The sequence below is a fragment of the Cynara cardunculus genome (genome assembly GCF_001531365.2).
Source record: "Cynara cardunculus var. scolymus isolate 2C chromosome LG 16, CcrdV1, whole genome shotgun sequence".
In the NCBI taxonomy this organism is placed as follows: Eukaryota; Viridiplantae; Streptophyta; class Magnoliopsida; order Asterales; family Asteraceae; genus Cynara; species Cynara cardunculus.
The window spans coordinates 21,122,271-21,128,270 of NC_037543.1; positions in this window are offsets into that span (position 1 = coordinate 21,122,271).

Consider the following 6,000-nt stretch of genomic DNA (forward strand, 5'->3'; position numbering starts at 1 on the left):
GGGCTTTCTTAACCAGCTCTAACGTTGTGTTCTCAAGTCATTTTTTACGAAGGAAATAAAAAGAGAAAAAAAAAACTCATGTTCTTTAGGAGGGAAAGAAAAAGAACAGAGGAAAATAAGACTGTTTTTTCTTCCAGATTTTCCTCCCAAATATGGGAGGAAATGAAAGGAAAGTAAAGAAAAAAAAAATAACAGCAATTAATTTTTTTAATTATAAAAGTATACATTTATCCATCAATTACATTATTCTGTAAAATAAATAAGGGTATATATTTATATAAGAAAAGGTATTATAGAAAACCCAACGAACTATCACATTTTGAATTATTAAGGGACCGTTTACAAAACAGTTACTTGGTAAGTGTTTACCAAATAAATATCCTCATCGGATGAACATGAGAAGAGCCAAGAATCTTACCAGGTAAGAGCGATGAAAATGAATGAGAGTCTTGTATGGTAAGTGAGGATGACGACTCTTATCCAGGTAAGAGCTTACCCAGTAAATTGTTGCATTCGATATGTTTTGATGTACTAAAATCTTAGCATCAAAATAAATTATAGTGTTGACTCCTATTGATAAGCGTTTACCGAGTACACATTTCGGTAAACGGCCCCTAAGTCTCTAAACGTTTTTTTAATGAAAAACCATTGAACTTTCTCATTTTAAATGATTAAGTTCGTGAACTTTTCCTTTTAAATAAATAAATTATTGAACTTTTAAAATTTTTGTTACATCTTGAAACCGGCTAAGAATAATTTGAAGTTAAAAAACTTAAAATCATTTTTACGGTTCTCAAACCCTATGTCATTCAAAACTCTCGTCACTCCCGTCGTTTCATCATCGTCTCCTCTCTATTAGCATTCGTTATCGTCGTTTCCCCCTGTTACTAATCCTCCTCTTTTTTTAATATTTTTCTATTCTCCGTCTTGTTTTATACGTCTACAAGTGTTCTATTAAATTGTTGTAAAAGTGGAAGAATCGAACGACAAAATAAAAACATAAAAACTAATTTTAGATTAAAATATCCATGTTAGCAAATAATACTGAGTTGGATACCATATCACTCTCCTCATCAGCTAGTAATCGGTTAATACTTCAACCGGTTACTCAAGTACTTAAATGTTTAAAACTTTATATCTTAGATACTAGAATGGAAAGTTTGAAAATACGCTACCCAAAATAGGAATCAAGTTAAAGTACGTTACATTTTCATGCAGTTTACCCTTATTCAAAGGATGAAAGTTCGTTGGTTTTTCTGAACTTTTCCATTTAATTAATTGACTGTCTAACGGTTACACATTTCAAAAACTGTATTATTTTCAATGCAGATATTTATTAAAATAAATAAATAAAAAATAGCCGATCGACATCTCTTTTAGGACATTAGAGGGGACATTTGGCCTTTCAAAATGTCTCACTTGACCAAGTCAACCCTGGTTTTCTTGTTGGGTGTGGACACTTTGACACCACATAATGAAGGGGTGTTTCCACACATGTTTTTGGTATTCATGTCAATCATATCATTTTTTGAATTTGTTCCTTTTTTTTTTTCACATGTTAACTTGTAATAATCAGTTATGTAAAAGTATCTCTAACAACTATGTTATTTTAAAATTACTAGACAGTCAAAAAAAGTTACTTTAACAGTAATGTTGAACTTCCCTTCAGAATAAGGGTGGACTTAGTACGATGCCAAGTTTTTTTCTTTCTCAATACAGTGTATCAACTAATTATAATTGGTAGACAAAATTTTTTACTGTGTAAAAACCACTTGTACTTGATGCCAACTTTTTTTGGTTAGTACTGGTTTTGTACCAACTTCAAATTACATATATGAAAACTTGGTACTTTGTTCAAATTTTGAGTTTCAAAGTAACACGTATGATGTTAAAGGGTTTCTAATTGCAAATAATAAATTTGCAAACATTAAAATGATCAAACAAAGTAGATGAATTTACAATGTTTAATATTCGATGCATAAAAAATAATTAATTAATTAAGTTGGAAACTATGGTATGGTACTTCCAATACTGTGTAACAATCAAGTTTGCATACTTGATATGTACTACCAACCGACTATAATTGACAGTTTGACACCGATTTAATTGATATGGTTGGTGCACATGTTGACTGGTTTGGTACAAAATGATTTGGTATCCTAGGTTGTTTGGTAGTTACTGAATGGTTTGATACATAATGATTAAGTGGTCAGATAATTAAGAGACACTCATGAATAGTGTAAAATGATTTTTTTTAATTGTTTACAATAAAAGTAGGGCACATAATGATTAAGGAAGGCCTGAGATACAAAATCATTCAGAGAGTTTTAGAACCATTAAGAGACAAACTTTTTTTTTGCCAAACAAGATTCACCTCTTAACGATTCAGATGTTGCCTCTTCATGGAACTATATAGAAGTAAACAAACAACCCCATTGTCTTTAATCTAGAACTAATATGGAATTGACGGACCTACGAGAGATGTTCTAATATGTAATAAGTTGAACGGTATTTAAAAATTTATGTTTTTTAAAAAGTTGTTCTAATTTTAATGTCTATGATAAGATGTTTGATAACAGATGCAAACTTAAAAAAGTATTTAAGTGGTGGCACCATTTGATATAATAAAGAAATATGTTGAAATTTCCTATAAAATTGTTACAGCTTTGTTGGTTGGTTTCTTTGCCCTTGCCCAAAAAGAACCGATATCTGAAACTTGCAACCACGTTGTCTTTCAAGTTTTTCTAAACACAAAAACTGTAAAAAATAATATAGAACTTAAGCTGAAAAGTAAGAAAAGTATATGATTGGTTCGTTTGGACAAAAGGGTAGCACGCTCACCATCTATGTTATCAAGAACTTGTGTCATTATTGTAGTTTCATAAATACAATGGCACCCAATAAAATAATATGGTGACACTCTTCAGAAAATTCATTCTTTTTGAATTTTTTTTTTGTTATTATATATAAGTATGAGTGTGTGTTTCATGTATAAACATATTTTTATGGGGTTTTCACAGGCCAAATATTCATTGATGTTTCATTTATAAAACAACACTGTATAAACAATGAATATTCATGTGTGTTGTTTCAACCATGAAACAACGCATACAGATTGATTTTCACGATTTATATATGATTTATCCTTGTTCTGAAAAATGTCTATTTTCCAAAATACGTATTTTAAAAAGTATAGAATAATAAAACATATATACAATTTTTTTTGAATGAGTTTTTTAAAATGTATTTTTCTTAAAAGAAACTAAAATGTGTGTTTAAAACAAATGATGATATGTAAGTATGTAACTCATATTTCATATTTATTATGGTAATTAATTTCTTATATTTTCATTCTCTGTCATTTTCATTCTTATTTGATTAGAGGTATTAAGCAGTAATCAATGAGAATTAAAATAAATAAGTTCATTCTTTCGGAATCCCAAATTTTCTGGAATGAAAATTCACTCTTATTTTCATTCCCTGTCATTTTCATTTTCATTTGGTTAGAGGTATTAAGCAGTAATCAATGAGGATGAAAGAAAAAAAAAAACTATTTGGTATTACATAGTATAATGAGCTCATTCTCCCAAAAGCCTAAATTTTCATTTCAGATTAAACTAGGGGGATGAAAATTCATATCCATTTTCATTCCCTTTTATTTTCATTTCTTAGCATAAACTAACAACCCCTAATTATGAGGATTATTTATATAAAAGCTCAAAACTAATTATCATAACTTCAAACAACAATAATCAATAAAAATACACATTCAATGATCCAAACACACATTAGTTTTTATTTTATGACTTATTTGGATAAAACAAAGTCATAAATTTGTTTAAACATGTAAAACAATAAAATCAATATAATTTTAGTCAATTTCAAAGTTGTCGAGTTAACTTGTTACTTATAGTTAAAACTGTTATAAACATATGCATAATGATAGATTGGGGTGTTTATGGGTTGAGTCAATCCGGTTGAAGACATTTGAACAATTCAACACAATACTTGTGGTTTGAAAATTCTTAACCCAACCCACCCCAAACAGCAAGGGTTTGTCGGGTTAATACTTAGGTAAATTAAAATATTCTTCTAACCTTGAATATGTTATTTCTCTATTCATAATTTTTTTCATCATCAACCATTTGATACATCTTATCCATACTTATTATGTATATCATATTCAGTTAATTTTCTCGATTTACATATATATGTTCACAGTTATTGAACATATATACGAATGAATTTATATAGAGATTTGAATAGATTGAAAATATGTGTATATGTATATGTACGTGATAGTGTAATAATGTATATATTAATAGATTTTCAACAATCATATTTAATCCAAAAAAATAAAAGGATATCAGGTTCATCGGTTGAGTTGGGTTCAAATAATAGTAACACAATATCAACCAAATACCTACAGTTTGAAAATTCTAAAACTCGATTAGATATCGGGTTGAGTTATTTCGCGTTGAGTTGGGTTGATCAGGTTTTTGAGCACTCCTAACGACAGAACTCAAAAAGTGATTGGGCCGTGTTTCAACTAGTCCTAATATTGGTGTCTTAAAACCTTTTCATACCTGTTATAATATCTAAAACTAGGGTCAGTTCAGCTATTATTCTCGTAATGTTCTTTTCCAGTTAAATGTTGGGTATATGATGTTGCTAGTTATTTTTTATAAATTTTATTTGGTTGTTGTTTTATTATTGTATTTGTTAATAATCAACTGAATAATTAATATCATTAACGATTCAGATAAAATTTATTTATGATGAAAATATCCAAATATTTATAAAAAATACACGAAGAAACGATGAAATAAATAAGGAATACTAAACATGTACTAAATATTACTTAGAAATACAGATTGTCCTTACATCCGGACTCAAAAATCAGGTCTAACTGAACGTTGTGCTAAAATCTAGAACTAATATGAAATTGACAGACCTAAACGAGCCTAGTATGATCAATTTCCAGGTTGGGATACAGATCAGTATTAACATTTGACTCGTTTGAGCATCTATGATAAGATTGACAACATGTCGAATTTTCGATATTAATCTGTTAGACTCACAATTTTTTTAAGGAAAATAAATAAGAAGACCTACAACGCTCTTTATTTTCAAATCATCAAGAAACTTTTACTGGATCATAAGTACATAATAAAAGTTGTACCCGAAATCAACTAAAACTGTAAGTTAGCACATATTCACTAAGCAACAGACACTCAAAGTAATTGACGAACGTGTGTTGGATTATTGGATTTTACAAACCCAGAAACTAATTATATCGTTTATAATTGTCTCACCCATAAATAATACTTAAGATGGTTTCAGTTTACAGTGGTGAAAACCGCTCGATGAAAATTGTATCCAACACAAATTTCCCCTTCAAAGTGCATACTCCAGATATGGCAATGAGAATAAGGTGTCGTTTACCAAACGCTTACCCAGGTAAGCGCTTATCAAGTCACACTACTTTACCGAATGAATATGACAAAGACTAAGAATTTTACCCGGTAAGAGGCGAAGACAAGAATCAAGAGTCTTACCCAGTAAGTGAGGGCGACAACTCTTACCATGGTTAATGCTTACCAGGATAAATTGTTGCATACGAAGCGTTTTGGTGAATAAAATCTTACCCGATAGGTAAACGATATTGTTGGATTTTACCGGTAAGCACTTACCAGGTAAGTGTTTAGGTAAACGGCCCATAAGTTCATTAGTTCATTAAGCCAAAAGCAAACAACCACTTGGTCGTTTCTGGATTTCGATCGAGTATCGATCTTGCTTAAAATACAAGTAGAGGGAACGAATTTTCGGGTCAAACTCAAACTAGTTTTTCTAGTTTACGGCCATAAGTATCAAAGCCCGAATAAATAAGGGAGGTAATGTGTAATATTTAGAAAAATAGGGACTTTATGTTACAAAGATAACAAATACAGGGGAGTGAAATAGCAATTTTTTAATTATTGCAATATAAGAAAAGGGGAA